The following is a 14,399-nucleotide window of genomic DNA, read 5'->3' on the forward strand; positions in this document are numbered from 1 at the left end:
TTGAGGACAGGAATTTAAGTGTGGAAGTGGATTCATTATATTCAAATGAGGAAGAAGGTAACAAGGGAGTAGGCAGTGATGATAGCAGTGAGAATGAACGTGATGTGTGTAAGACTGTGTTTATGAGAGAGGTACCTCGGTGTGAAAGGTTCAATGAGCATAGCATTAGGGATGTATATGATTTTTTTAGGGAGTATAAAGGGTATTGTCAGGATAAGTATGGTGATAGTAAGAGAGTTTGGGCTAGGGAGTTAGGAGAATATTTGACTGGGTATTTGTTGACGATATATGGTGTGATAGTGAGTGTAGGGGATGTTGATTATAAAAGTGCGAAAAAGAGAATAATTGAGCAGGTGAAACGTATGAAAGGGAGAGTTAGGTATAAGCGTAAGAATGATTTTGATGAGGCACGGATGAATGTATGAGAAGCGATATCGATGTATGTATGTAGGTTGGAAACGTTAGCTAGGAAGAAGTATGGGGATGAAGGCATAAATGAGAATAAGGAATTAATGAAGAAGTTTTTAGCTACTGTACCTGAGAATGTTGCTGAGTTTATTAATTTGAAACGGAAGGAGAAAATGAGATGGACTAATGAAAGACTGACATGGGATGATATTTTAGAGATAGTTGAGGATTACGAGTTAGATAGATGTATGAAAGAAAGTAAATCTGTGAGTGTAAGAAGTGGAATGGAGGAAAGTGTGCCAGAATTTGTTAGTTTTAGAGATGCTGTTATGAGAGGACCGATGAGGGTAGCTGATAGTGTAGTGAATAGGAGTGTTAGGGCGAGTAATGTGGGAATACCTTTAAGGACAAATGAAGGGTTTAGGCAAGGGAATCAGATTTGGAGGGCTAGGACTGCTAGTGCGCAGCAAGGTGGGTCAAGTAGTTGTATCCGTGAAGAGAAGTGTTATAGATGTGGGAAAGTAGGACATAAGAAGAATGAGTGTAGATGGGCTCTAGGTGCTTGTTTTGGATGTGGTGAGGTAGGGCATAGAATTAGCGAATGCAAGAAAGAGAAAGGGGTAAAATGTTATCGGTGTGGTATGACTGGGCACATAGCGAGTGGATGTCGGAGTAATCGTACAAATGTGATTTGTGATAATTGTGGTAAGGATGGTCATTATGCTAGAATGTGCAAGGAGCCGCGGGGCGGGGTAAGTGTAGTGAAAGTGGTGCAGATCGGCATGTAGCTAGATTATGTAGGAAGAAGGGATTAAGTTAGCCAGGATGTTCGGGAAACTAGAGTGTAAGAGGGTTCAGCTGGGTGAGTCCTCCTTTGTGTGTGGAAGGAATAGGATCAATGTTTGTGAGAATGGGATGAATAATTGGTTAGAAATGAGCAAGTATGAACCTAGTATGCATGAGAAATTAGGGCTGGTAAATAAACAATTAGCTTAGTTGAATATAGGAAAAAGAGGTGTTTGAAAGTTTTAAGTGAGGAGAAAGTGCAAGGGAAATTTATAGGTATAGGTAAGAATACGAATAAGTATGACAGGGGTGTAAATGTGCGAGTAAGTGTGGAAGATAAATGTATTAATACGGATGAATCATGGCTGAGTATGAATGATACCTATAGCGTGTGTGGTTTTTCATTAGATGATGTAAAAGAAAGTATGACGAATGCGAGAGTGAGAGATAGGAGAATGATAAGTACAGTGAACCCTCGCTACTTCGCAGTTCGACCATCGCGGATTCACCACTTCGCGGATTTTTTCCATAACCCATATATATACAGTAATATATATATATATATATATATATATATGTATGCATGTATTTATGTATATATGTAGGTATGTATATGTGTATACATATATATATATATATATATATATATATATATATATATATATATATATATATATATATATATACACACACACACACACACATATATATATATATATATATATATATATATATATATATATATATATATATATATATATATATACATATATATATATATATCTAAAGTAGGAAGATGTGATGTAGTTCTAAGGGAAAAGTATGGGAAATATGTCTGGGTAATAAGCGAAGCTCTACCTCCAGTTTGTTTCTACATTATGATCAGAGATAAATGTAAACAAAACATTGGTTGCCATTTTTTTTCGTGCTTTTTAGCATGTTTTGGAAATGCATGATATAAAATCACCTTTAATATTTGTGCCTGTTTTAGTTTAGGGTACTGTAGAACATGCATTAAGTGTTCTGTACATTAAAGGGTAGTTTGTTAACAGTACTACGTACAAGGGAAGGTTTTAAAAACTGAATATACATGTTGAATAAATAGGTAAATATGGTGTCACTACTTCGCGGATTTTCACCTATCGCGGCCGCGACTGGAACCTATCTACCGGGATAAACGAGGGTTCACTGTAGTATGAACGAATCTTTTATTAAAGTAGAAAATGGTTTTGATGAAATGAATGAATTGCTGGCGGGAATAAGTGAGATTTTAGGGCCAGAGAAAAACGAGGTATATATGATTGTACATGATATATTAGATGAGAGGGATTTAGATAGGAATAGTGTTAATGTAGCGAATGATTGTGATAAGGACGAAGTGAATGAGAGAGTATTTGGAGGCCCAGTTACTCGGAGTAGAGGTCCCGTTCCCGACAGCGACTGGGTAATAAAAAAAAATAATGTAAGTGTTGTGTGAGAAGGATTTGGCAAAGTAAGAGGGGAGGAATGTGGAGGATTTATTTTTGTTTTATTTTTTTGTTTTTGTCAAATCCTGAGAGAGAGAGAGAGAGAGAGAGAGAGAGAGAGAGAGAGAGAGAGAGAGAGAGAGAGAGAGAGAGAGAGAGAGAGAGAGAGAGAGAGAGAGAGAGAGAGAGAGAGAGAGAGGTAGTTAGTGTATCGATTGTTTGTGGTGAGAAAGACTGTTGGTATAAATGAGATTGTTTGTTTATGTTTTTAGTTAGGTTACGACAGTGGTGAATGTCTTGGGTGAATGCTTATTTTGATTTTGACTGCAGCTAGAGGCTTGTGTGAATGCTGGATTATATTCGTTATTCTTTATTACCAGCGTGGAAGTGATCATTGGTTTTCTAAGCCGTGATTCCTCCTTTGGAGAGTTAATTTTTAAAAGTGGATTTACTGTTGATGACCTGGCCTGTAACTGATTTTGTTTGGACTGGTTTTTTGGATTGCTGAATTGTTGATGACCTAGGCCGGTGAATTAAGATTGCTGATGATGATGATGTTTATGATGATGATGATTATGATGGTGATGATGATTATGATTATAACGACCACCACAATCACCGAGGCAGTTATGGCAAATTGCCACCCAGCGGACTGTTGATCACAGAGCTGTGTTAGTGTGTACTGTGCCGTAAAGACAGTTCGACTTTCTGTGAACGAGTGTTGGTCTCGTAATATTATATATACACATATCTATTTTTGGTGTTGGTGGTGTGCGGTTAATGTTAAGTTTTGATAGTTTTTTTGGTTTAGATGAATGGTGTTTTGGTTATTATATATATAGTGTTAAGTTTTGATTAGTTTTAAGGGATTTTGATTGCGGATAGTTTTTTATTTATTTCAGTTTAAGAAATATAGTTTTAAGGATATGTTTTGTTTCAATTTTCCTTCTGTCCAAGAGTCCGGTTGATTAAGTAAGGGGAGAGTTTGTGTTGTGGGACAGTTGTCAGTTAGAGTGATTCAAGGGTGTGGGGGATTTTTTGCAACATCCCGCCACATTATTTTGGAGCCTGAACAGGGACTGCCGAGGTGGGATTGGAAGCTGGACTGTTGGACAAAGGACTGAATTAGGATTAGGAATTAGATATAAGGTTGATGAAAAATGTAGGAGAAATTAAGGGTTTTGAAGGAGGAATTGCGGCTGAGTAAGGAGCGTGAGGAGAGGTTGCTAGTAGAGAATGAGAGGTTGAACTGTGAGAATGAAGAGATGCAAAGGAAACTGAGGGAAATTCAGGGGACTCTAGAGAGAGTGGAAGAAGGTTTTGAGATGAGAATGCAAGAGAATGAGGAACGAATGGAGAGACGATTGGAAGCTATGATGGGGCAAGTAATGGGGATGATGAAGACTTTAATGGGTGAAGGTACAGTCGGAGGAGTGTCCTCAGCTTCGGGTAATGGGTTGATAGTGGATGAGAAGGCTAAGGTTAGTGATAATGGGAAAGGAAGTGATAGTGATAGTAGTAATAGTATTAGTGATATTGAAGATAAGGGAATTAGGCATAGTAAGGATGAACAGATATGTGATAGGAAGAATGAGAAGAAAGGTAAAAGTGATGTAAAGAAAGAGAAGAAAAAGTGTCAGGATGATAGCAAGGATGATCGTGAATGGGTAAAAGTGGTAAGTAAGAAAAGGGGTAAGAAATGAATGGTTGAGGACAGGAATTTAAGTGTGGAAGTGGATTCATTATATTCAAATGAGGAAGAAGGTAACAAGGGAGTAGGCAGTGATGATAGCAGTGAGAATGAACGTGATGTGTGTAAGACTGTGTTTATGAGAGAGGTACCTCGGTGTGAAATGTTCAATGAGCATAGCATTAGGGATGTATATGATTTTTTTTAGGGAGTATGAGAGGTACTGTCAGGATAAGTATGGTGATAGTAAGAGAGTTTGGGCTAGGGAGTTAAGAGAATATTTGACTGGGTATTTGTTGACGATATATGGTGTGATAATGAGTGTAGGGGATGTTGATTATGAAATGGCGAAAAAGAGAATAATTGAGCAGGTGAAACGTATGAAAGGGAGTGTTAGGTATAAGCGTAAGAATGATTTTGATGAGGCACGGATGAATGTATGAGAAGCGATATCGATGTATGTATGTAGGTTGGAAACGTTAGCTAGGAAGAAGTATGGGGATGAAGGCATAAATGAGAATAAGGAATTAATGAAGAAGTTTTTAGCTACTGTACCTGAGAATGTTGCTGAGTTTATTAATTTGAAACGGAAGGAGAAAATGAGATGGACTAATGAAAGACTGACATTGGATGATATTTTAGAGATAGTTGAGGATTGCGAGTTAGATAGATGTATGAAAGAAAGTAAATCTGTGAGTGTAAGAAGTGGAATGGAGGAAAGTGTGCCAGAATTTGTTAGTTTTAGAGATGCTGTTATGAGAGGACCGATGAGGGTAGCTGATAGTGTAGTGAATAGGAGTGTTAGGGCGAGTAATGTGGGAATACCTTTAAGGACAAATGAAGGGTTTAGGCAAGGGAATCAGGTTTGGAGGGCTAGGACTGCTAGTGCGCAGCGAGGTGGGTCAAGTAGTTTTATCCGTGAAGAGAAGTGTTATAGATGTGGGAAAGTAGGACAAAAGAAGAATGAGTGTAGATGGGCTCTATGTGCTTGTTTTGGATGTGGTGAAGTAGGGCATAGAAATAGCGAATGCAAGAAAGAGAAAGGGGTAAAATGTTATCGGTGTGGTATGACTGGGCACATAGCGAGTGGATGTCGGAGTAATCGTACAAATGTGATTTGTGATAATTGTGGTAAGGATGGTCATTATGCTAGAATGTGCAAGGAGCCGCGGGGCGGGGTAAGTGTAGTGAAAGTGGTGCAGATCAGCATGTAGCTAGATTATGTAGGAAGAAGGGATTAAGTTAGCCAGGATGTTCGGGAAACTAGAGTGTAAGAGGGTTCAGCTGGGTGAGTCCTCCTTTGTGTGTGGAAGGAATAGGATCAATGTTTGTGAGAATGGGATGAATAATTGGTTAGAAATGAGCAAGTATGAACCTAGTATGCATGAGAAATTAGAGCTGGTAAATAAACAATTAGCTTAGTTGAATATAGGAAAAAGAGGTGTTTGGAAGTTTTAAGAGAGGAGAAAGTGCAAGGGAAATTTATAGGTATAGGTAAGAATACGAATAAGTATGACAGGGGTGTAAATGTGCGAGTGAGTGTGGAAGATAAATGTATTAATACGGATGAATCACGGCTGAGTATGAATGATACCTATAGTGTGTGTAGTTTTTCATTAGATGATGTAAAAGAAAGTATGACGAATGCGAGAGTGAGAGATAGGAGAATGATAAGTAGTATGAACGAATCTTTTATTGAAGTAGAAAATCGTTTTGATGAAATGAATGAATTGCTGACAGAAATAAGTGAGATTTTAGGGCCAGATGAAAACGAGGTAGATATGATTGTACATGATATATTAGATGACAGGGATTTAGATAGGAGTAGTGTTAATATAGCGAATGATTGTGATAAGGAAGAAGTGAATGAGAGAGTATATGGAGGCCCAGTTACTCGGAGTAGAGGTCCCGTTCCAGACAGCGACTGGGTAATAAAAAAAAATAATGTAAGTGTTGTGTGAGAAGGATTTGGCAAAGTAACGGGGGAGGAATGTGGAGGATTTATTTTTGTTTTAGTTTTTTGTTTTTGCCAAATCCTGAGAGAGAGAGAGAGAGAGAGAGAGAGAGAGAGAGAGAGAGAGAGAGAGAGAGAGAGAGAGAGAGAGAGAGAGAGAGACAGAGAGAGAGAGAGAGGTAGTTAGTGTATTGATTGTTTGTGGTGAGAAAGACTGTTGGTATAAATGAGATTGTTTGTTTATGTTTTAGTTAGGTTACGACAGTGGTGAATGTCTTGGGTGAATGCTTATTTTGATTCTGACTGCAGCTAGAGGCTGGTGTGAATGCTGGATTATATTCGTTATTCTTTATTACCACCGTGGAAGTTATCATTGGTTTTCTGAGCTGTGATTCCTCCTTTGGAGAGTTACTTTTTGAAAGTGGATTTGTAATAGTCACATATTACATGTTTAAAACACATGACGAAATACGTCATTGTGGCAGTAGAAGCTAGCGTGATATTTGCTGTAGTCAGACAAGATCATAACAGGATGTGTTTTGCATCTCTCAGCAATGTAACATTTTTATGAAGCATAAACACAAATACATACCGTGTGAAAGAGTTGTGTCGCCACCGGATGCAGTTGTCTTCCTAGACTAATGTAGAGTTTACATTATGTGTTTAAATGCTGAGATAACTAAATATACGATATCTGTGATATTGATATTTTAGCCAGTTCTTATCAATACTTCACCTGGAATGGTCATCTGACCAAACCAGCTATACTCCTGTGATGGAGATGTTGACACTGTTGTTTTTAGAGAATAAACCATTTTAAAGTTAACTTGATTGACTTTACTTCAAGACTCAACATCCTCAACTAACATACTCAATGTGTGTTAACAACAGTAGCACACTAATAAATGGTGGCAGCGGTGGGATATATAAAGTATAAGCAGCAGAATTATATAATCAAAGATAATATTCTGTGTAGGACCGTGACAAGGAAAACCCGCAATACACCACATGTAACTAACGACCAGGTAGTAGTACCAATCTCACTTATTTCCACTATCCTGAATTGGTTGCATGCAAATCCATTACATGGACACACGGGGTTCTCATTAATGTCACAGAAAGCCAAATCATTATTTTATTGGCATACAATGCTTACAGATATAAAAAAACACATAGCTAATTGTCGCACATGTCAGGAAAACAAAGGGCATACGAAAACACCTGTCAGCCTAGGGGCTTATCCCGTGCCCAATCAACCCTTTGAAAGAATACTTTTAGATTTGTTAACAGGATTTTACGAGTCAGACAGAGGATATAAGCACCTCTTAGTAATTGTAGATGCTTTAACTCAATATACAGAACTAATAGCGCTTAAAACTAAAACTGCGATTGAATGCGCTAGGAAGTTTTACGAGTGTTACATTTGTAAATATGGAATTCCACACATGATAATCTTAGACTCGGTGGAGAATTTAATAATAACTTTTTTACCTCATTGTGTGAATTCCTTAGCATAAAGAAAATAAATACCATGATATATCACCCAGAGTCGAATGGGCTAGTGGAAAGAGCAAATAGGAAGGTTTTAAATATATTAAGAGTAACACTAGGGGGATCAGACCCCAACTGGGATATTGCAATACCTGCGGTACTGAGTACTCTGAATCATTCATATCATATATCAATTAAAATGTCACCGCATGAAGCATTGTATGGTACCCCAGTTAAAACACCTTTCCATGTATTAATGCCTACAACTAATCTATAAAATCCTTTAAAAGAATGTATAAACGTGAGCAAAAGTCGTTATGATATCCTTTGAAAGAATTTAGAAGAATCACAAATCATAATGAAAAGGAATCATGATAAAATAGCGAAGCCAACTAAAACATATACCGTGGGTGATAATGTATACATACAGGTAAATGTACGTAAAGGACTCAAATATAAACTAACACCTAAGTTTGAAGGCCCATTTAACATTTTGGAAACATTAACGGCCAATAGGTTTAGAGTTCAAAACGTATCCCAACCCACTGATGAGAGAATCGTACCATTGCCTCACATAAGAAGTTAAAAAAAAAAGAGAGGGAAAGAAGTGAGGGAAAGATTTTTATTTGTATGGTAAAAGTTTTCTTCTTAATACTGGAGTAATTACATATATTTTTTCTCGTTACAGGTTTCCAAGATGAATTTTTTGTTGTTGGGAGTGATATTGTTCACTCAGACATTCTTCTTGTGTGGGATGAGCTCTAAAACTAAAAGTATAGATTTTAAATATGGCACTATAGTTGAAAGACAAGAAGACATTTTTATTACATCAAGTAACGTAGTTGTAGAAGTGCATATGCAAGCAATTTTTCTTAAAGAGAATGATGTCACTAGCTTAAAAAGCGTCATTTCGAGGTTTGCTGTCTCATTAGATGAGTTGCATAGAAGACATTTTCATTTGACTACAGAGAGTTCGCATGGGTCGACACTAAAAGTTGCAGAGATGCTATCTGATGACTTGCAAAATAAGACTTACGAGACAGAATCTTTGGCTCGTGACCTTTTGATGTGGACTGTAGGACACGAACATAAAGAGAGACGTAACCCGTTTATTTTTGCTGCACTAAACATCTTTGGGTCTATTGCAAGTTTAGGTTTAGGAATTTCCAATCGTCTCAAGATTAGTAATCAAAATAAGAAAATTGAGTTCGTGACTCATGAAGATGAATTGATTATGTCAGAACTAAGGAATCAGTTAGCTTCAATCAATCAGATTATGGATTTAGTAAATGAACATTCAAGTAATATCAGTCAGATTATGGAAGTACAGGATTTGTTGGCAACGTTAACGTATTATGATTCAAAAATAGATCACACACATAACAGAATTGCACATTTCATTGAGAAATCAAAAGATTATGTACAAGCTATCACGTTAGCAACTAAAGCTGTACTGTCACCCCATTTGTTGCCTATAAAATACTTGAAGTTAGTTCTGGAGAACGGACGGGAGAAACTAGGCTATGTTCCTTTGTTAGACGCACGTAGGTTAGAATTTTATTACAGCCTAATTAGAGTAAGTGTTGAAAATAACAAGATTATGATTACAATTCCCTTTGATTCTTCTGATGCCTGGCAATCTTACAGGATATCACCATTTCCGACTTTCATGACGAATCACTCAAATCCAGTAATATCCAGTTTGACAGGACACGTATTGATTTCCCCAGACAAGGTAACATATACGGTCATTAAAGACTTAAAGCAATTAACTCACTGTTCAGACGCAATGGATAGAAAAATATGTACAGCTTACTCATTTGAATTCCATAAAAACTTAATGGATTCATGAGAGTTAGGTATAGTGCTAGACGGTGCTCTCTCCCATACAAGGGAAAATTGTCTGGATAAGCTTTATCCCTTTGACAATAATGAGTTCAATTGCAGACTGAACAACGGCTCGTGGATACGATACGACAAGGACGGTTTCAATATATCATGCCCGGACGGATCCACGTCCTATTCCCAAATCTTCGTTGCAGCAGATGGTTGTATCGGGACTTCCCCTAATTCCATGATGACAGGGATCAAGACCATCATCAGAGAACGAGCCTACTTCGCGAACTTCACGTGGTCGACTACAATGCTATCATTACCTCTCCCATACAACAAACAGGTAGCCAAGCGGTTGATGAAACTGACCGAGATGGACCACCTGTCACCGACTTATAAGGAATTTCTTCACCCCATACTACTAGCAGGAACAGTTGTGACGGTGATGATATTTATCGCCGTTAACATCCTTGTTTGGCGTAGGTTAAGGAACAGTTTGCAGCTCAAACAGAACGTTTTGCCAGGTCCAGACAAAACTCCTTATTTAATTCAATTTAAAGCCGTTTGAAAGTGGCCCCTTCATTCGCTAAAAGGAGTAAAATTGTCTTGGAATAGCGTAGTGTACGAAAAGCAGTTAGTACGCTAGTAATATGTAATTGAAGAGACTATGGAACATTTGCATTTTTAAAAGTACATTTAAAAAACATTTAAAAAAAAATCATTTTTTTTCTCGGCATCTAATAAAATATATAAGACTGAGTGTTAAAGGAAAAGAGAGAGAGAGAAAAAAACAGAATCTATGGGCATCTAATAAAATATATAATCCCTATATATAAATATATATATATATATATATATATATATATATATATATATATATATATATATATATATATATATATATGTACGAAACCGTGGTACGTGTACGTACCAGGAATTCGTGTTTGTGCACTAAAATTGAATCTTTACCAAGGTAACAAATGTTTTTATTAATTACCGTATTGTAATAATCTATGTTTCTGACAAAGGTAACAATTATTCTTTACCAAAGTTACCGAATCATATGTATATCAGTATTTTTTTTTTTGGTACCATATAATCATTTGCTAGCAATGTACCATATATGTGATCTGTATTTATCATGAATTTTTTTTCTTTGCTTTGGTAATATCTTTTCATATGCATTATTGTTATTATTTTTTTTAACATGCCTATTTGAACATTCGTCCTCATTTGCTTATGGCTAAAGTTACACAAAGAATATTACATATATCCAGTCACACTCCTAGTAAACATATTTTGGCAAGCTGTTAAATTTAAAAAAAAAAAAAACATTGAGATAGCTGGCCGAGCTGATGTAATAGTTACATATTACATGTTCAAAACACATGACGTAATACGTCATTGTGGCAGTAGAAGCTAGCGTGAGATTTGCTGTAGTCAGACAAGATCATAACAGGATGCGTTTTGCATCACTCAGCAATGTAACATTTTTATGAAGCATAAACACAAATACATATCGTGTGAAAGAGTTGTGTCGTCACCGGATGCAGGTGTCTTCCTAGGCTAATGTAGAGTTTACATTATGGGTTTAAATGCTGAGAACATATAATATATTGTTTTAAAAATTGTGCTCAAATTTCTTTTCGAATAATTTTTATATCATACACACGTAAACTAGGGGAAATATGTGAGTAAAATATAGTACTTACTCAACCTACAACACAGATATAATTAACTTAAAAAATTTTAAAAAAAGTTACTTAACTTGAACAAAAAATGCTATAAAAAATTATTCGAAAAGAAATTTGAGCACAATTTTTAAAACAATATATTATATGTTATGATGTAATGTTTATTGGAAGTTTAAAAAGGAAAAAAAATACACAGATTAAAGTTCATCTGCTTATTAACTGATCGGGAACTGAATCCAAACATATTTTTTCCGATTATCTACACATATCCAGCCATATGAATTATATCAACACACAAACATACACTCACACACATATATGTAAATATATATATATATATATATATATATATATATATATATATATATATATATATGCATATCTTAATGGTTCTTTAGAAGATATATAAAGATTCTCTGCCATCTGTCCCTAAGGCATAATGCCAAGAATTCATAAAAACTTTTTTTACTTTGAGAATTTTCATCGCTTGATGGCTCTACCAATCCCTTTCAGCTTCCTCGATACACACATCTATTTTTGATATTCGTCAAGTGTCTCATATTGGTTGGAAGATTCAAGGCAGCTTCTGTCCCTCATCCCCTGAGAAGTTTCTCGAGTTTTGAGGGAAATATTTCTTGAATCAATACGATGAGCCCTCTGGAGAATATTTAGGCTTTGCGATGAACCCCAGCCATTATCGTTTCTCTTTTTTTTTATTTGTGCAATTTTTTAATCTCTCTCTCTCTCTCTCTCTCTCTCTCTCTCTCTCTCTCTCTCTCTCTCTCTCTCTCTCTCTCTCTCTGTACAAACCAATAAACAATATCATATACATACATTTATATATATACACAAATGTATATATATATATATATATATATATATATATATATGTATATATATATATATATATATATATATGTATATATATATATATATATATATATATATATATATATATATATATTTATAAATATATATATATATATATATATATATATATATGTGTGTGTGTGTGTGTGTGTGTATAAACAAATATCTTGTATAATCTATATTTATATATGAAGGTTTTCGGCCAATTATATCATAACCAGGGGTTTCCATCTCCTGCTTCTTCAGCTTCAGGTATATCAATCAAACTATTACCTTCGCCTAAGTATACTCTCAAACAAGAGAACTCTAATGTAAGAGAGTGGAAGACCATGGTACAGAAGCTATGGCACTACATGAGACCAGGAAAAAAGAGCAGCTTACCGGTTAGCTAAAGGTTAAAGTAATTATTCCTTTGAATAAACTGAATAAGCATTAGTAACAAGACTCTATTTAACACGTATATTCAATGTAGAGTTAATATACATAATTAATGTTGTTTAATTTATACTACTACACATAATGATAACATCTACCAATGTTACTACTACTACTACTACTACTACTACTACTACGACTACTACTACTACTACTATTGATAATAATAATAATAATAATAATAATATATATATATATATATATATATATATATATATATATATATAAATATATATATATTTATATATATATATATATATATATATATATATATATATATATATATATTATGGTGGTCAATAGGAAAATTAAAAAAGAAAACAGAAAGATAGAAAAACTTGGGAAGAAAGACAGACACAGATAGCCAGAGAGACTAACAGAGAGTCGGATAGAGAATATGAGTAGGAAAACAGTGAGATGGTAAAATAAGTCAACTATAGCCAGATAGGTAGATAGGAAATTTGAGAGAGAGAGAGAGAGAGAGAGAGAGAGAGAGAGAGAGAGAGAGAGAGAGAGAGAGAGAGAGAGAGAGAGAGAGAGAGAACCTTCCTGTCGGATTCCTATCATATTTACCAAATATTTGCAAAGGGTGTTCAATAGGCGTCGGGGAATAGCTTTCAATATTGATGAGGGACATCTCAGAGTAAGAACATAAAATGGAGAGCTGTCTTCTTCCAAACCCATCAAAATCTTTCAATTGGAATGAAAATACCCTTTCACAGGTGTGACGACTCGCTCGTCATCATAAGGATGCTTAGAAATCATGAAATGATTCATCCTACTCCTTTTCTACTACTAATTGCAAGTGTCAGTTGGGTGCGGTCTGAAGAGTTTAGAATCTATTCTCTTTATTGTAACAGGGTGAATTTAAGCTTTATTGATTTATGTTTCAATATGATTTTTTATTTATTCTGCCTTTTTTTATTAATGTTGAAATGATTAATGGAATTCTGAATATCATGTTACTGAGGCTATGGCACTACCCAAGATTAAAGAACAATGATTTGGTTTTGGAGTATCTATCTCCTAGAAGAGCTGCTTAAAATAGCTAGAGAGTCTCTTCTACCCTTACCAAGAGGAAAGTAACCACTGAACGATTACAGTGCAGTAGTTAACCTCTTGAGAAAAGAGGAATTGTCTGGTTCCCTCGGTGTTGTCAGGTGTATGAGGGCAGAGGACAGCATGTAAAGAATAGGCCAGACTATTCAGTGCATGTGTTTGCAAAAGGGAAAATGAGCCGTAACCAGTGAGAAGGATCCACTGTAGCACTGTCTGCCCAGTCAAAGGTCACAAATAAATCTCTTGCGGTAGGATCTCAACGGGTGGCTAGTGGCCTGGCCAACCTATTGATATCCACAGACACATATGCATATATATATATATATATATATATATATATATATATATATATATATATATATATACACACAGCAGTATATGATTGTCTAATTTCCTGCTTGTCTGCCTGAATATCTATGTTACTTTCGGTTTGTCTGTGAATGTTTATGTGTATCCTTCTATCTATCACTTTCACCTTAAATACTAATCTAGATGATTTTACCTATTTTTTATGTATATACAAAGATATCAATATATTCACAGAATTATCTGTCTATTTATATGCATGTATACATGTATATATATATATATATATATATATATATATATATATTTTATATATATAATATATATATATATATATATATATATATATATATATATATATATATATATATAAATTCCCTATAAGTCAAATTTTACTCTCCTTTGTT

The 14,399-nt window shown here is 35.2% G+C and overlaps 1 pseudogene; it reads left to right on the forward strand.

The window, feature by feature from the left end:
* Positions 1 to 819: 819 nt before the first annotated feature.
* LOC137652799 (uncharacterized) lies at positions 820 to 12,584 on the forward strand (annotated as a pseudogene).
* Positions 12,585 to 14,399: the final 1,815 nt, after the last annotated feature.

The sequence above is a fragment of the Palaemon carinicauda genome, chromosome 14 (assembly GCF_036898095.1).
Source record: "Palaemon carinicauda isolate YSFRI2023 chromosome 14, ASM3689809v2, whole genome shotgun sequence".
NCBI lineage: Eukaryota > Metazoa > Arthropoda > Malacostraca > Decapoda > Palaemonidae > Palaemon > Palaemon carinicauda.